This window comes from Triturus cristatus, chromosome 5_1 (assembly GCF_964204655.1).
Source record: "Triturus cristatus chromosome 5_1, aTriCri1.1, whole genome shotgun sequence".
Taxonomy (NCBI): domain Eukaryota; kingdom Metazoa; phylum Chordata; class Amphibia; order Caudata; family Salamandridae; genus Triturus; species Triturus cristatus.
Window position 1 is genome coordinate 371361249 of NC_140587.1, and position 19706 is coordinate 371380954.

The window sequence follows — 19706 nt, forward strand, 5'->3', positions numbered from 1 at the left end:
GTGAGTTTACCCACAGTGCAGGCACTCATAGCAACCCAATAAGGGTGGACACCATATTGACTCTATTTGTCCCATGCACCCACATCACGGACACTCACAGTCAAATAGGCTGACAAATCACCAGACAAGTTGGCAAGCCTCGCAGACAGGAACATCTGCAGGGACTACAATCTTGGTAGAAAAGGGGCTGTCAACACCAAAAATCATGATCACAGAGCACATACCATGGGCTTTGGAAAGGTCACAGATTAACACACTGTCAAAAGATGATTTCACTACTGTGGAAGGTCTGCTGTATCAAGCATGGTCTTGGCATGGGTCTGCCTTGTCAGAATGAGACTTGGACATTGACTAAACTATTACAACACACAGAATCCTTTGGTCCCATCAGCCTGTGTACAGGTGTGTTTCCCAAGTCTGCGGCACGTAGTCATAACCCATGTTTACCAAGTGGCAATGATGGGACAGATGACTTGTTCATCATCAATGCACTAATATGCATGTCCATTGGAGTGGTGCATACCATTAGGACATTTTTAACTGAGTATAAATGTCAGCCCGACATATGTGCTAAAGTGTAAGCCAAAGATGGGAAGTTGTGAAAAGAATGTCACACTCCTTGTCCAAAACAATGTGAATCCTGACAACCAGCAAATTCAGCCATTGACGACTCTGCTACATTCTGTAAAAGGACACATATGCCATGGACCTCAGGCAGTCCATCACATCACTCTATCATGTATAGTCCTAAAAACAATATTTCAACAGCAATTTCAGTACACTAATCAGCAACATTATGTACACCAAAAGAAAATAGCCAAAATAACAAAAGAATACTTTATTCAGAATTTGAATGTGAAATCACGATTCTCAAAGAAAAATAAGACCAATGCCCAGTCCATGTCAATGAATCCTTCAGGGGGTATACATGATGAGCCTTCATCCATTGCTTGCCTGCACTGACATTACTAGAGGACAAGTCCCCAAGGAGGGCATCTTCTGGGCCAGGCCAGGCATCGCAGGGACAGGATTAGGGTGTACCAGGATGGGTAATGAGAGGATTGGGGGCTACTGGAGTGTCCGTAGCAACTGCAGTGGACAATTTGGATTGAGGGGGTTGTGGCTCCACTGCAGTTTACATGTTGGACTGAGTAGGTTGTGGCTCCACTGCAGTGCCCATGTCAGATTGGGGGGTGGGGGCTGCACTGCAGAGGACAGGTCAGATGGGGGACCAGGGTCTCCACTGCAGTGTCTGGAAGTGACTAAGGGTGTTGTGTTGTGGGATTGGAAGTGCTTGGGGTAGGGGGTGAGGGCCTTATCATCTTGGGGATGGTGCAATAGTGTGTGGGTGAACCTGGGATGGCTTTTAGTGTGTGAACTTTGGGAGTAGTGGTCTTGGCTTTGGCGGATATAGCTTTCGGGAGGGAAGTGTGGGATGGTGGTGGAGTTTTGCCTTCCTTTGTCCTGGGGGATGTACGGGTGGGGGCCTCAGTGTGCCTACTCTTAGGGGAGGGTGTGTGTGAGGTGGAGTATCTCTTCTCTCTGCATGGTGATTTCCTCTCCCCCTTTCGAGTCTGGTCTGATGTATCAGTGGGGAAGAGGCCAAGGTCACAGAAGAAGACCCTCTGGGAAGGGGGGTTGCGGGAGAATCAAGGGTAGGGCTTTTGGAGGGAGAGGTAGCTGAGGAATGCGCAGTTGTTGTGGGTGGGTGGGTGTGTTTTTATACCCTATCCCCTGTGTGTGTGATGTCAGTCCCATGAGTGTGTGTTTGTTTAGACTGTCTTGGATTGCTGTGTGCTGCTTCTGTCTGTTGGGGTGTGTGCATGTGCCTGTGTCAGTGTACTTTGGGCAGGTAGGTTAGCATGGACCGTGGAGGTAGGAGGGGTGAGGGACTGTTGTAGGAGGGACACTGCTGCCATCAGTGAGGAGGCCATGGACTGATTTGTCCACTGTAGGGCAAACATGTTTGATGATATGCCCTCCATGTATGACACCAATTGTGTCAATAGACTGGTGTGTGCATGGAGGACACTCACCATGGATGTCTACCCCACATGTAACTGTTTCAGCAAGTCCATATGCTCCACACTCAGTGTAGCAGGGGTGACAGATGCATGGGTGTGCAGCGCCTGGACCAAAGGAGACATGCTCCCTCACAATGGAGTGTCCACGGACCTTTTGAATGGGAGCAGCTGGGAGGGTGGAGGTGCTGGTGGTGGCGGGGATAGACCCTGTGGGTGCGGCCTCTGCTCTCGTAACACCCACCAATCACAAGGGAGTCATCACTGGAGCTGGCTGGTTCATCAGCTGATGATGATGTTTCTGAGCAGCCCTCAGTGTGGCTCCCCTCACCCTCTGTGCCACTGGGTCCCCCAACTGGCTAGCCGCTTCCTCCTGGTCCATGGAACTGTCTCCTCCAGTTGCCGTAGATGATGTTGTGAACAAGGAGGAGAAACAGATTCACATCAGTCATCTGCATATATTTGACATATGATTTCTTTTCACAACACATCACAGAACAAGGCATTGCATAATGTCAAAGCCACTATTCATTTACATCACACATATGTAAACTGTCACTTGTCAGTCTGCTAGTGAATCATGGTTACCAAACACATGATACCAATGGAAATATCTGTTATATGTATCTCAAAATAAACTAAATACATGGCCAACAGGGCACTGTCTTGCCTGTAGTCTGATCTGTAATGCTCGTGAGTGTCAGGTCTTATCACAAACATGTCCCATCTCATGTAAGGGAGTCTGGAAGTGGGCATGCAAATGGGATGGACAAATACCTAAGTTGACATGATGAACATACTTCCAACCCCAGAAACCATGATGGGCTCATGTCGTGAACTCCAATGCTAAAATGGTCTGCATGCAGGACAACTGACAAGTACAAACACTGCATCTTAAAACTTTCTCATGTGGCACACTATGCCACAGTCCTGACTGCCTAAACAGTCTGTACTGACTCTTGTTACCGGGGCAGTAAATCAAGATTTAACAGTCAGCACCAGGTCACACTCATGTATACACTGTTCAAGTAACATCTGTAGTGCTCAAGTATACATGTCCCCTAAGTGCTAAATACAATTTGAACACTTTGACAAGCTCACATTGTTCTACTGAGACATTGGAGTATATAAAGTCTCAAATCTGTATACAGGAACATTTTGCAAGCTCCCAGGAACAAAGTAATGCAGCATACACATATATGTTGAAGCCACCATAATGCACAGTCAAGGGATGACACACACATGTTTAGTCCTGTGCATCTGAGCCAATTTCCATACATGAGATGTTTGTCCATATCCTTTACATTTGCCACATGTGTAATCAACATAGCCTGGCCTGTACACACTAACACAGAGTCAGACACATAAATCTTCATTTTCAATGGTTACAGTGTTGCCTGACACACACAAATAGGATGTGACAGTGTCTCAGATGGCCTGACTTGGCATACCTGTCCTTGGTCCATGTAAAACATGGGATTAGCGGGAGCACCATGCTGGTTACTATGCATTTTTAAAGCTTATCCAGTTCATTTGTCTGAGGCATCAACAATGGTCTTAGCTGCCGCATGTGTGTGTAGTATTAACCTCACAAACCTGTGTTACCCAGATCAGCTAATCGTACATTTAGGTTTATACCACAAAGAGTGCAGGTCATATTTCTGTCAAGTTGCTGACACATGTCAGACAATCACTTCACTCATGATGGCCAACTCAATGCACCTGTTGTACATGGTGCTGTACACAGTAACCTTGGACTACAGTAAATACACAGGAGCCTAGTGACATGTCACAGATGGAAAGGGACAAACCTGGGCATCAGATGAGAATGGGCCATCTTTACATTTTGGCACACAAGTGTTGTCTCAACAGACACACAACCTGTGAGAGTGTTACCAGGCTGAGGGAGTGCAACATGCATGTCAGACATAGTTCAGCTAAATGGTACAAACTCACCCCCTCCTTACTGCTGTCTGGCCTTCAACTGCCCAGCCAGGTCAGGGAAGACCACAGTGAGTATCCGGAGCATGTGGGAGGTCAGGGTCTGTCATTCACCCCTTTTACGAGGAGGTGACAGCTTCAGCTGGACTCTTGCAATCCTCTGGGTCCAGCCACAGAGGTCCTGCCACATCTTCTTGCAGTGGCAGATGCGGCATTTGAAAACCCCCACAGATCTCACAGACCGGACGATAGTCAGCCAAATTTCCTGCTTCTGATGGGCGTCGACCTGTAAGAATTACATAGTGACCCACCATTACTACACATGCTACCTGTTTGTCCATCACACACGTGGACATATAGGTCATTGGTAGTAGGGCAGATAATGTATTAAGGAATTTCAAGTATCAGCAGGGGCAGTTGTCAAGTATGCAAGTCTGCCTTAACAACATGAGTACTGTACATGAAATGAAATTGCACAAAATACACCTATACTTCACTGTACCTGTCCAGTGCATGAACCTACACACTGTGAGAATTACAATGACTATGTGTGCATGCATGTCCTTGGTGATCTGAATGCTAGTGGTGACTGTTAGGAAACATGGTGTACTGAGAAGTCAGTGCAATCAACACTCACCTGCTCCCCTGATTTCCCAGCTTGCTTTACTGCGGAAGGAGGCTGTTCAGTAGGGCCTGGTTTTCCTCCTCTGTGAAAGCTGGTGCCCTCTCCACAGTATGTACCATTGCCGACCCCAGAGGATGCTGAGACAGCAGCAGTGGTAGGTTGAGATGCAGGCAAGTAGCATGTGGTGCAGGCAAGTGAAGTCTCTTGGCAACAGACAGCCTTATATCTGTGCTGCAAAGGCAGATTCTGTTACATGGGTCCAAAGAGATAGGTCGGAGACGTTCGCATTATCTGAATTTGTCCAATCCATCACATTGCACACCTCTGACACGCCTACTGCTTCGCTCAAATATTCAGCATCATGACACTATTGAGTTTGATACATTGATGTTGTCGTCCAACCGAATTTGTGTTCACACGATTCGTACACGCTGCAAAAACGCGTCTGTCCCCATGACGACCAATAGCCAATGTATGCATCCGGCTTGGTCTTGAAGTGTACGCCGTGTCTTTTGAATAGTCTCCCACGTCTGTACCCCTGAAGACCAATAACCAATGTATGCATCCGGCCTTGTCTTGAAGTGTACGCCACGTCTTTTGAATAGTCTCCCGTGTCTGTACCCCTGAAGACCAATAACCAATGTATGCGTCCGGCTTGGTCTTGAAGTGTACGCTGCATCTTTTGAATAGTCACCCACGTCTGTACCCCTGAAGACCAATAGCCAATGTACGCGTCTGGCTTGGTATTGAAGTGTACGCCGCGTCTTTTGAATAGTCACCCGTGTCTGTACCCCTGAAGACCAATAGCCAATGTATGCGTCCGGCTTGGCCTCGAAGCGTGCGCCGCATCTTTTGAATAGTCACCCACGCCTCTAACCCTGAAGACCAATAGAGAATGTGAGGGCCCGATTCACAGAACTAATTTAAGACTAAATCCTAAACTTACTACCATTTTGGTATTCACAGAAGGCACTTACTCATTTTGGTATTCACAGAAGGCACTTACTCATTTCAGTATTCACAGAAGTTAGGACTCCTAACTTTAGGACTCCTAAATGCCTTCTGTGAATACCGAAAGTCTTAAAATTAGGATTTTTCTCAGTTTAGTAATAGTATAGTTAGGACTCCTAACTTTAGGACTCCTAAATGCCTTCTGTGAATACCGAAAGTCTTAAAATTAGGATTTTTCTCAATTTAGTAGTCCTAAATTTAGGACTCCTAACTTTTGGACTCCTAAATGCCTTCTGTGAATACCGAAAGCCTTAAAATTAGGATTTTTCTCAGTTTAGGAGTCCTAAGGTTAGGACTCCTAACTTTACAACTACTAAACTGAGAAAAATCCTAATTTTAAGGCTTTCGGTATTCACAGAAGGCATTTAGGAGTTCTAAATTTAGGACTACTAAATTGAGAAAAATCCTAATTTTAAGACTTTCGGTATTCACAGAAGGCATTTAGGAGTCCTAAAGTTAGGAGTCCTAACTATACTACTACTAAACTGAGAAAAATCCTAATTTTAAGACTTTTGGTATTCACAGAAGGCATTTAGGAGTCCTAAAGTTAGGAGTCCTAACTATACTACTACTAAACTGAGAAAAATCCTAATTTTAAGACTTTCGGTATTCACAGAAGGCATTTAGGAGTCCTAAAGTTAGGACTCCTAACTTCTTTGAATACCAAAATGAGTAAGTGCCTTCTGTGAATACCAAAATGAGTAGGTGCCTTTTGTGAATACCAAAATGGTAGTAAGTTTAGGATTTTGTCTTAAGTTAGTTCTGTGAATCGGGCCCTATGTGTCCAGCTTGGTCTTGAAGTGTACGCCACGTCTTTTGAATAGACACCCCCGTCTGTACCCCTGAAGACCAATAGCCAATTTATGCGTCCGGCTTGGTCTTGAAGTGTACGCTGCGTCTTTTGACTAGTCAGCCGCGACTTTCTCCATTACAGTAAACAGCCAAAGGATGCAATCCACACTATTTTGGCTGAGGCTCAGATGCCCCACACCAATCAATAAGCCTGTCACACAGTATAGGAAACAACATGTGTGGGTACATAGCTTCACATGTCATGTTGATCCATGTTTCATGAGTACCAAATCCATTGTGTGTGATGCACATCACAACTGTGAGTGACAACTTTACAGATCACCCTCCTAGGCGTGGACACAGTTCCAGGGGCCCATTGTGTGATCACAAGTTACCTACACCCTGAAAAACAACTGTAGACGACTGTGTGTTACAAAGTGCTTTTGAGACAGTATTTTGGGGTGAATCCACAGTATTTGCATATTGTGCAATGAACACAATCAGTTTTTTATGTTGTTGATGTAAATTACTTTAGACATCCATCTGTATTTGGCATATGAGTTGCTGTTGTGTCTGTGTGGCACAGACATACCTGTTTGCCATGCAAACAAATTTTGAAACACATCATGGGTGTTTCATGGGTGTGATGGTATGTGTATGTCAGATGTTAGGTCATGACAGTGTCCATGTGGCATTACATGATCCCTGTGTGTGGACCTTGCAAACACGTGTAATTTGGACCACACATCTATCTTTGCTAGTTACTGAGGTGTGTGTTTGGTATGTGATATTTGTTGAAGATGTACTGTGACAGACCCCATTGATTGTTCACAGCACAGCATTGCACTTGTTGTACAGCCAGCAGGACATGAAATGTTCTGTGAGGGGCACATAGCTGGCATCTGTGTCAATGCTCAACAGTACACAACTGACTTCATTGAGTCTTGCTTTGATGTTGCATGTGATATTTAGCTTGTTCATTGCAACATTTGAAAGGGAAATGATAATGTTTATTTGTCACCTATGTACCGCAGGAGTCCAGCTGTCCACAGACCCTTCCCAGACCTAGAAACCATGGCTGAACGTGACAGCATCCGACGTTACCGCTTCACCAGACCACTAATTGAGGATTAGGCAGAGCAGTTGGCCCCACATTTGCAACCTGGACGCCCATATCCATCTGTGCTGACCCCCAAGGCGAAGATGATGGCAGCCCTACATTTCGTTGCTATGGGAACCTTCCAGTACACTGTGGCTACTGCTGGTGGGATGTCACAGACTATGTTTAGCTGTGTGCTTCATGATTTTTTGGAGGGAATGTTGCGTTTGCTGAACCGGTACATCAAATTCCCAACACCACGACAATTTGCTGACATCAAAAGTGACTTTTATGCTTCGGGAAAAATGCCACTTGTCATTGGCTCCATATATGGTACACATGTGGCTTTGGTACCACCACAAGCAAATGAACTGACATACAGGAATCTGAAGCATTTTCACTCCATCAATGCCCTGGTGGTATGTCTGCCTGACATGACAATCTCACATGTCTGTTCACGTTTCACAGGATCCGCATATCAACGCATACATTATGAGGAATAGTAGGATCCCAGAGATGATGTCACAGCTGCCAAATCAGCGTGCCTGGCTTGTAGGTGTGTAATGTCTGTTTATGTTGTGTGTTCATTGTATGTCGGGTTTTACCCTCTTTTCAGACCCATGATATGATTTTTTGTTTGAATGTAGGTGACTCCGGGCACCCAACATGCTGTGGTTGCTGACACCACTCCGGAGCATTGTCACCCCTGCTGAGATACGCTTTGATGAGGCACATGGGCAGACCAGGCGAGATAGAGTGGACATTTGGACTACTGAAAAGCAGATTTCATTGCCTGGACCGGACAGGAGGGGCCCTCCAATATGCACCAGAAAAGGTGTGTAAGATCATCATTGTGTGTTGAATACTACATAACCTGGCAGTGAGGAATGAGCTACCGCTCATACAAGATGACGATGACCAGCAGCCTCCAGCAGGGGAGGATCCAGCCCTGGGTCATGTTGCCAGTGATGATGAGAGGGATGTTCGGAGCCAGCTCATCAACAACTTTTTCTCATGATTGTGAGTATACAGTGATGAGTTGACTAAGCTTTTGCTTTGCATGATATGTGTATGTAGTGCAATGTCTATGCATACATGTGGATACATGCTACTTGACATGATCCTTGTAGTTATGTGTCCTGTGAGTTCGTATGTTCACCAGTACAGTGTTGACATGAGTCCAAGGTTGTGTTCACTAATCATAAGATGTTTGTATGGAATGTCTATTGGAGATGTATGCAGTAATTTTGGTATTTCAAGACTGTTCTATGTCTGTCCTTCACAGGGTCCTTTGGCTGTTGACTGGTGACATGCAACCTCCAAAACACACAATGATTTTACAGAGTGCAACTTTTCTTCCAAACAGGAAACTGTGCCACACACCCAATGACTAACATTTTGGACCATCTTGGTTACTTTGTACTCATTGTCACGGTGTGATTAGCTTGCATCTGTTGTGGAGGCAACATGTTGTGACTGTGTAATAAACCTGTGCTCCACATTAAGGTGTGCCTCGTCTGTATACACACATCCGACATTCATTTGCATACTGTACCTGTAGCCTGATTTCCACTTTCTCTGAATGAGTGTAGTGAATGTGCAATTATGTGTCTTTTCAGTTCACAATAGTGGAGGCAATGAGTATGTATGCCATGTGATATTTGTGTTTTGTTGACCTTGTTGTGTGTATCTCTCATATGTGTTACAACACAATTACTCACAAGACTGTGTTTTAATTGCTGTAGTTGTTTTCCTGCAAAGTATTTGTTTAGCAGGTCATCATCTCTATGTCACAAACAGTGTTTAATTCACAACAGAGGCAAGTATTGTGTGATTATGATTTAATTAAGATATATGTGGGAAACAGTACACGTAATTGATAGTGCTGTACAGAGTGATAGAAATCCAAAGCTCACAGAGGAGTTGTAAGTGTTAGTAGATGAAATTTTGAGGCAAGTCCACAGTCATTTGAGTCATTGTTCCAACTTAGACCCTCCATTCCATGTGGGAGAGTACAGTGACAGTCAACAAGGTCAACGCTTGGCACACAATGGAGGATATCAGGAGCAGGCTTTCACTTCCTGGGGGTTATGCATGGCCATCTGTATCTCATTTGTCCTTCTTTGGATTGCCCCTCTTCTTCTTTTGAGGGGGACCCGCAGGTGCAGGCTGTTGTGGTGCAGGAGACTCTCCGCCAGAGTCCTCATCCCTCCCTGTGGCAGTTGCAGATGTAGTGGCAAAAGATGTGGTGGGCACAGAGGGAGGTGTGGTCATGTTGTCAGCAATCTGGCAGAGGCATGTGAGTATGTCCCTGTGCACCGCAGTGAGGTCATCCATTGTATCCATTTTGGACTATATCCTGGACATGTGGGTCTCCACCCTGTACATGCGGGAGTCCATTTTGGCATAATGGGCAGCCTGCTGATGTTGCATGTCCTTGAGGATCCCAACTACCTGGCCAAAGTCTCCGGTGCATTCTCGGTATGCATTTAGAATGCGTCCTAACTGTGCCTCAGTTTGATCAGCAGCACCATATTCAGGACTTGACCTCACCCCGCAGACCCTCACACCACCCCTACCCATATGAGCAGGACCTGCCATTGCAGACACAGATAACACTAAGCCTCCTTCATTGTTGTTACTGGTGTTGTTGTTCCGTCGGTGTTTGCTTGCCTTTGTCTGTCTGTGTTGGTAGAGGTCATCTGGGTTTTGGCAGATGTTGCGGGAGTGGTCACAGGGGGGGCTGAAGTTACAGCTGTTGGTGCTGCATGCTGATCCACACCGGAGGGTCCAGGTCGTTCCTCGTCATCTGAAGAGGACTGAGAGACATCCACACTGGAGAGCTCAGGGTCAACCAGAGTCTAGGACTCTGATTCTTGTTCTGTTCCTGCAGGGTCCCCAGCAGGCCCTGTGGGTAGGAGAGACACACAATGTATGTTGTGGTTTTGCACACGTCAACGGATCACACACAGTGTAGTGCCAAGGATGTTGGCAACGCTGCATGATATAGGAGTTGAATGCAGCTCACAACAGCGCTTTGTGTAAATGACACCATGCAACAATGTCATCTATCTTGCTGTGGCCATTCCATTTACTGTCAGGTATCCATTGTCAATAATGTACATGGTAATTTGTGTGTGTGTATTGATGTGTGCTATGTCTGTAGCTCACCACATGTCCTGTACTCCACTCACCTTCACAGCCAGCCAGGGGGCACCCCTGGGACAATGCATCCCCAGAAAGTATGTGGAAATGTACAGTTAAGAAGGCTGAGATTGTAAATGTGTGTAAGAGGGCCAGAGCCTAGATGTGACTTGTGGCCAATTCATATGTTAAGGCCCATGAGTCAGCCATCCTGCTGGTACATTTCCTTTCACTGTCATGGACTCACTAGACCCAAAAGTGTTCTTTGTTCTGGATGAGAAGGTGTGTGTATGGTGGGCCTTGATAGTAGTTGAAGTCATTGAGGACCCTCCTCCTCCCCCACAGCCCAGGGGGGCCATCATGAACCATGCTTCCATTACAGGGAGTCAAAGTTCAAGTTCAAGATGTCTGACAGTGGTGTCCTGGTGTTTGTTTGAGCACTGCTCCCAACAGGGCTTTGTGCTCCCCACACCAGAGGTCAGGGTCAGCCATCTTGGCAGTACTCTTCTACTCCCTGTGAGCTGAGCATGCTCCAAGGTGTGATTGATGGGCCATGTGGGAGGAGTACTGTTGGCTGTGACAAGGTCTCCCATCATGCTTTTGGCTACACCCACCTTCCCAGCAATCCCAAGCTTCCTTCCAGTGACTCTGCTTCCCTGGGAGTGGGAGAAGCAGTGCTGGCAAGATGTCTGACAGTGGTGTCCTGGTGTTTGTTTGAGCACTACTCCAACAGGGCCTTGTGCTACCCAACCCAGATGCTCAGGTCGGCCATCTTGGTAGTACGCTTCCACTACCTGTGAGCTGAGCATGCTTCAACATGTGATTGTTGGGCCATGTGGGGGGAGTACTGTTGGCTCTGACTAGGACTCCCATCATGATTTTGCCTACGCCCACCTTCCCAGCAATCCCAAGCTTCCTTCCTGTGACTCTGCTGCCCTGGGAGTGGGAGAAACAGTGCTGGCAAGATGTCTGACAATGGTGTCCTGTTGTTTGTTTGAGAACTAGTCCCAACATGGCCTTGTGCTCACCACACCAGAGGCCAGGGTCAGCCATCTTGGCAGTACTCTTCCACTCCCTGTGAGCTTAGCATGCTTCAACGAGTGATTGTTGGGCCATGTGGGGGAAGTACTGTTGGCTGTGACTAGGACTCCCATCATGTTTGTGGCTACACCCACCTTCCCAGCAATCCCAAGCTTCCTTCCTGTGACTCTGCTTCCCTGGGAGTGGGAAAAACAATGCTGGCAAGATGTCTGACAGTGGTGTCCTGGTGTTTGTTTGAGCCCTCCCAACAGGGCCTTGTTCTTCCCACACCGGAGGCCAGGGTCAGACATCTTGGCAGTACTCTTCAACTCCCTGTGAGCTGAGCATGCTTCAAGGTGTGATTGTTGGGCCATGAGGGAGGAGTACTGTTGGCTGTGACTACGACTCCCATCATGCTTTTGGCTACACCCACCTTCCCAACAATCCCAAGCGTCCTTCCTGTGACTCTGCTTCCCTGGGAGTGGGAGAAACAGTGCTGGCAAGATGTCTGACAGTGATGTCCTAGTGTTTGTTTGAGCACTACTCCCAACAGGGTCAGCCATCTTAGCAGTACTCTTCCACTCCCTGTGAGCAGAGCATGCATCAAGGTGTGATTGTTGGCCCATGTGGGAGGAGTACTGCTGGCTGTGACCTCAACTCCCATCATGCTTCTGGTTAAATCCACCTTCCCAGCAATCCAAAGCTTCCTTCGTGTGACTCTGCTTCCCTGGGAGTGTAACTGTGCTGGCAAGATTGCTGCCATTGGTGGTTGGTGTTTTGAGGCCAAAGCCTTGCAGTGTGTGTTAATAAGTTTGAATATGTTATGAAATATTCACATTTATTCCGAGATTGCTGGTATTTTGTTTCTGTGAGTAGCATACACATCACAGGATAATTTGCTTAATGCTGATATGTCTTGGCTAACAGTGTTTGATATCACTGTCCCCTTGACAGTGATATCTGTGGGTGTGTATTGGCTCATAATATTAGCTAGTTGGTTATGTACTCACCAGGCTCTGGTACTCCTGATAATCCATGGATGCACTCCGGTGGAAGGATGGCCCGCACCTTCTCCTCCCACGAAGTGAAGTGCGTAGGTTTTGCAGGAGGACCACCGCCAGTCCACTGGCTCAGGCCAAGGTTATCTGCCAATCAGCTTCTTGACTCTCCTTCACACATCATAGTACCTGTTCCTGATGTCATCCATTGTGCGTAGGCTTGTGCGTTCACCTTGTTAACAATCCTCTCCCACATCTTGACTTCCAACTCACTGTCTGTGAACTTTGGATTCTTCTTTGGGGGCATGGTGATGGGTGGTGGTGGGGATGGATGTGTGGGTGAGTGTGAAAGTTAAGGTGTGTGAGTATGAGTGAAGGTGTATCTTTGTGAGTGTGGTATTCGGCAGGTGCTAGTGGTGTACAGGTTGTGTGGTGGGTGGGTTGTAAGTGTATGTCGCAGTGTAGTGGTATGAGCTGGCAGGTCTGTTGAATTTGCAAAGGATCATGGTTAGGATGTTGGTCCTTTATATAGGTGGAGTTGTGGGTCTGTCTTACATATTTGAAATTATTTTTTATTTTTTACTTTGCCTTTGACAATGCTTTTTGGTCTTTTTCTGTCTGTTTCTGTTTGGTTTAGTTGAGCATGACGGAGACGTTCATTTGACTGCAACAAATGCTTTTATCAGCATTTGTGGGTTAGTCCGAGTCTGTCCCATTCACGTTAAGCTATGTTGCAGGGTTCACATACGAGTCAGTCGCGTCGGGCTCTATTCCACTGATTCATTCAGGCGGCTTGATTTACGTACGTGTCCGTCATACGTATTGTGCTCCATGCGAGTCAGTTGTATTTGACATGCATTGCATCGTACTTCGCCGGTCGTACAACTGTGTACGTGTGGGTCGGAATACATTCCCGGTCCGTGTCGGTCGGAACGGCTTCCGATCGGAATCGGCCCCTTAATGTTCCTTCTGGTTCAGACATTCCAAATAAGATTAATATCGGGCTTAACTTCATGGTTTGATGAAAGAGTGCTGACACTTTCTTACCCACATCATGCCAAGAGGACAGCAACGATGGACCTTCAAGAAATGTGCAGTCATCCACTTACATTATTTCTCTACATCTTCCTTCTGAAATATTCAATATTTTTTTGGGCTAATTTGTGAAGTATCAATTTTGTCATTGTGGATTTTACTATTGAATAAAAAAATGCACTGAGAAACTTACCTTGCGGTTTTGAGCTCCATCGTGAATATGTGTGACCCTCGCAGGCTTACCTGCTGTTTCATATATCCTTTATACACATTTGCTACTTCTTCCATCATGGGAATTACAGGAATTACAATATACAACTAGTGGTCCAGATTCTGTGTTTTGGTGGAACACGCCGTTTAGTCTGGCAACCCTTGATAAAAATTGTGCATATGTGAACCGCAGTTGGTATTTAATGGAAATACTAAATTAATATAAAAAAACATTCTGAAGTACTTAGGGAGGTCCTGTATTGGGCCAGCTCACTGTAATATCGGATTTTTAGCAGCATCCTAACATCAAACCAGGGATGAGCAGCAGCCTGTAGTATCTTTAGTTTAGTTTTCTTAAACTTGCCTTTACACATGTTTACTAACATGTCTCGTAACAGCACTCCCTTTTTTGTCTGTCCTGGACATGCAATTAAAACTCTGAAATGAGCACCCAATAATATAACTGAATGCATGGTAAATAAAACCTTCTTTAAAATGCTGTCTCTTAATTGTTTTCCAAGAAATCCTGATGTCCTTTGAAGCCCATATAAAACTTAGCTTTACTTGCATTCACAAGATTTATTAAATTGTAATGGCTACAATTAAACAAATAACTTACCTTTGGTAATATGGACATTTTCAGAAGATTTACCCTCCCAGATGTAAACGGTTTATTGCTTCGACTCCTGAATATTTTATTTACTTTCTTCACTCCCTTTTGGAGATTTGTTGGTGGAATCTTACTAATGATACACCAATTCTTTACACACTTGATTATCTTTCGCATCTATATTTCAGGAAATTATTGCTAATGTATATGAGTTTTTCCTTCAATAGTAACCTGATATTTTCCTTAAAGTTTGTGCTACCTTTCTGTTTTTGACAACTTTGATAATATATGTGAAGCAAACAGTATCAGAACATCAACAAATAATGCCACTTTCTTTTGGGAAGACCCACAAGCTAATTGGTTGATGTCCTTGTTTTTTCTTATACAATGAGCGAATGGCTCTGCGTAGAGGTCAAACTAAAGGGGCAAGATAGGGCATCATTGGCTTGTGCCCCTCAATATCTTGATAGCTTGAAACAAATTGCCATTCATCAAGTTTTAGCTGTCAATGATTGACATATAGCTTGCTGTGCAAAACCTACCCCTATCAACTGAATGCCATTATCACTGCAAATACTTTATAATCACTGTTGAGTAGTGATATTGTTCAATATTATTCATACGTCAAATCTTTATTGGGTTTTAAAAATGCCGAAATTGATGCTGGTCTCCACGCTCTAGGGACTGTCTCTCCCTTTAATAATGCTGAATTAAATTAAATCTGCCCATATTGAAATTGTAACCTCTTTAACTTTTTTGTATACCTATCTGGGAATGCCATCTAACCTCACTGCCTTTCATTAATGACTCTAATCAAGGCCAAGAACATCTCTTCTGGAGGAACTGGATTGTTCAACTCCATTGTTTGCTCTTGGTAGATTTGAAGATTGCAATACATTTTTGTCACCTCCAATCCTAAAGTAAACTTTCCTTCATAAAATTCAGGAAAACAAATCCAGAAATACAGTTTCTATTTCTTGAGTATTACCAGTTACCACTCATGTTTTTTATCGAATATGTCTGCTTCTACTCTTTTCTGATATAGCTTGCCATGGTAGTAGTGCACCAGTGCTTTCTTATTCAAGGTGCTATATTGTGTTACCTTCCCATTTTATCTTATTTTCTCCTGCAGAATTAATCTGAACTCCATTTGTGCATCCTCCAGCATTGTACGTACAGCAAACCTTGTTGTTGTAGAAGTATTGGACTGTTGAAATTCAGGATACAGTTCTTTCATCCCTAACTTCTTTTTTGACTCTTTAAAAAAATAATGTGTTTAGTTTAGTTATTATGCCTTTCAAATATGCCTTGTATATATGCCTGATACTTCTAGTAACTTAGTAGAGCCAATATGCATGTTGATTCTTTTGAATCATGTATCAGTGTCTCTATTTTCAGGCTCCAATAACAACTTACTGTCTATAATTTATATAGCAATTAAGTTCACTATGAAAGTTCAGTTTTAAGCAGACATGATCAGGAATATGGGAGGCTAAATGCTCCACATGATCAAGATATTTTAGTAGTGGTCTATCGATAAGAACAAAATCTAGCCTGGAGTAATATCCTTATTTTTGGAGTGGAATGCACAACACCTCTGAGTACCTAGCTGTTCTCTCGGAACATCACCGAGCTCACGTTCTGCATAAAACAATGTTGTATTCTAGGGGTATTGATATTAAGACAAGCGGATGATCTATCCAACTCATTGTTAAGTATGGTGTTAAAATCTACCCCAATAATTATTGGGGCTGTAAAATCTGACTGATTTAAACTTTTGCCAAAACCCACTTTCCACACTCATCTGTTCCTGATTATATTACTTCTGGTCACACATCCTGTTTAACCAAGATTGTTACCTCCTTGGAATTACAAAATTGGTCTGTGCATATAATATCTTGTATCCACCTTTTCTTTATAAATAAAGCTTTACATTCAATAGTGGTTCGGTGCTACTCTTGAAAAATTATAATTTGAACCTTGGGGTTCTTCAAAAACTCCAAGACCAGTCTCTGTTTTCTTTTCATTCCTAATACACTTACATTCCATGTTATTAATTTTTGTCCTGTATCCATTTCATTATCTAACCAAACCATCATTAATTCTTGCTACTATGCAAACAGCTAGTCTCAGTGATCTCATTATGTTTTTTTTCTTTTTGCCTCTATGACACAGGATTGGTTTTATTTATGTTTTGCTCGATGTTAGTTATGTGCCACTCTCTTAGTATTGCTCATGTTTTTGAGGCCTTAAACGTTGTAGTTTTGGAGGGGTAGATAAAGTAGCATTAGATCTCTCTCATTTTCCCAGGACGCTCTTCTAAATGCTTTTCAAGTGGCAAATATTTAAATGTTCTTCATATAATATATTCTACCTCAACTTTGGACTCTCATGTTTGCAGACCTCAACTGGTATTTGCTTGTAGCTACATGTCTTTTACAGTCAAATCTTATTTTAAAGTACAATCACTTATTTTGCTTGCCTGTCCAATCTATTTTGTTCTCTCCCCATTCCTTGAGCTATGTTGACAGTCCTATTTGTAAACTCAGCCTCCGGTTTATTTAACTCTTGGTGTTCAAGTAGACATCCAGTTACTAGAAGCCAAGGAGCACAGTGTCATTTTACTCTCATTAACGAGATTAAATTGAAGCTTTCCTTGAACTTCTTGCTCCATATGTACCTTCCACAGCCTCGAACGTTGACTTGTTAGTTCACTTCATGGCTGCGGCATACCTGCTGCGCCACTGATCCCGAGCCCACTAGCCTCCCGGTTGAGACAATCTCAGAGATCAAGTCACTCACACTGATCGCTCTTGTGGGCATAAATGAGGAGGCAGCAAGTGGATCCACTATAAATACACAAAGAATTTGCAGCCAGCAGCAATGACATCAGGTATTTTCAAACTGTTGGCATGGAAGGTTCTCAATTATCATAAAGGGTCTCAGCACAGAGCTCTTGTGCGGCAGGTTAGCCGTCTGCCATGTATCCCACCCTCGTGGCTAATGCTGTAATCATTTTTGTGCTTGATGACTTCCTCCTATTTTCTGAATAGGAGATAACACTCTCTTTTCTGAGAGTGTTGCTGCTTGCATTCGCACTACGGAATACCATATATATCTATGGTTACTTATCTTCCGTCTTACATACAACTGCTACTCTCAGCATGATGGCCTGTGCCATGAGTGGCACTCAGATACCCGTGATGAATACATGGTCTCCGTGGACAAAGATGCCCACCACTGTCCACAACACCACACACATGCTTCAACACATACAATAGTTTCACAGAGTTAAATACGATGCGTACCCCCAGCGCTGTGCGCTGGGGGTACGCACCGTACATACGGGGGTGGGGGTACGCACCATACATGCGGGGGGTACGCACTGTACATACGGGGTGGGGGTACGCACCGTACATGCGGGGGGTACGCACCGTACATATGGGGGTGGGGGTATGCACCGTACATACTGGGGGTGGGGTGGGGGTACGGTGCGTACAGGTACGGGGCTGTGGTACGGAGGTGGGGTACGGCGCGTACACGTATGGGTGCTGGGGTACGGTGCGTACATGGGGGCTGGGGGTACGGTGTGGATGTACGCGGGAGGGGTGGGGAGCTGGGGGGGCCGTGCGACTCGTACCCCTCGCCCAGGTGTGCCCGGGGTAGGGGTGGTACACAGTTCGCTCCGTACGGGACGTTTTACATGCGGTTGTATATTCGGACGGACGGTACGGATCGTACTTGTGCGCTCGGACTTCAGTTTTACAATTCGTACGTAAAACTGTCCGGGGACGTGCCGTACACTTTTCCCGACGATATTCGGACGTAATAACTTTCCGACGCACTCTCGTAGACTTTTCCCGACGCTATTCGTAGATATTTTTCATGTACGAATCATACTTGGCAGTTTGTACGGTACTTGTACGACTCGTACGTAAAAAAATACGGATACGAGTCGTACTGTAATTTTTTTTACCGGATCGGAATCGGCACCTTAATGTCTTAAATAAGGCCTTTACTGTCTTTTATTCTCTAGCTGCGGTGTCCATTGATGCAGAGAAGGGTTTTGATAGGGTGGATTGTCCCTTTTCACTGGCATGGCTTTGGTCCTAAATCAATTTTGCTTATTTCTGTGCTTTATACGACACCTAGAGCTTCTATCATGGTCAATGGACTTATTTCCCAACTCTTTTCATTACAACGTGTTGTCCGTCAAGGATGCCCCCTAATCCCTCTCTTATTTATCTTATCTCTTGAACCTTTTCTATCTCACATCCATCAAAATACTTCTATCTCTGGTTTTACTTATGGTGAACATCATTTGAAACTATCTGCCTATGCGAATATATTACTTTTCTTATCAAATCCAGAATTTTATATTCCCCGTTATTTTTATTGTAAGAAATGTTGGAATTTTCAGCAGCTTCAGGTTATAAAATCAACTCTGACAAGACGGAGATTCTTCCCATCACCAAATTTTGTCTTAAGCAAGAGTTACATTCTACTGGATTTCGATTGAATAGCTCTAGAATAAAATACTTAGGTATATGGGTCACTAATTCCATATTGGATTCGGTCAAAGTAAATATGAAGGAAGGTCTTGATCGCATCTCCAAACTTCTTTTCTCCTGGAACCCTCTTTTTCTTTCATGGTGGGGACGCCTTGATTCCATTAAGATGATGATCACTCCCATTATGCTATATATTCTTTCAATGACTCCAATACACATTCCTTCTATTTACTTTTAAAAAAATCAATTCTATTCTCTCTAAATTTTTATGGCATAAAAAGAAATCTAGAATCTCCCAATCACATCTTAGAAAGCCAAAATCGAGTGGAGGAGTGAATTTCCCAGATTTTCGGATTTATCACAAAGTCTTCTGTCTTAAACAAGCTTCTCATTGGCTACTCATGGACATTTCTTCTTTCACTATTTTATTGGTCACTATTGAACACTGCTTACTTGCTCCTTTTTTTATGGAAGAAGTCCTTGCCTTTACTGCAAAGACTAATTTCACATCTCTTCCACTATTTAAACATACTTGCTCATTATGAAGGCCTCACTATCATTCACAGATAATGTCTCGAAATTCCTTTCTGCAATCTCCTCTCTGGTTCAATTCTCTCATCACTATTGAAAACAGATCTCTGCATTGGAGTCCTTAGAGACTTAAAGGTATTGCGTGGGTTCAGGATTTG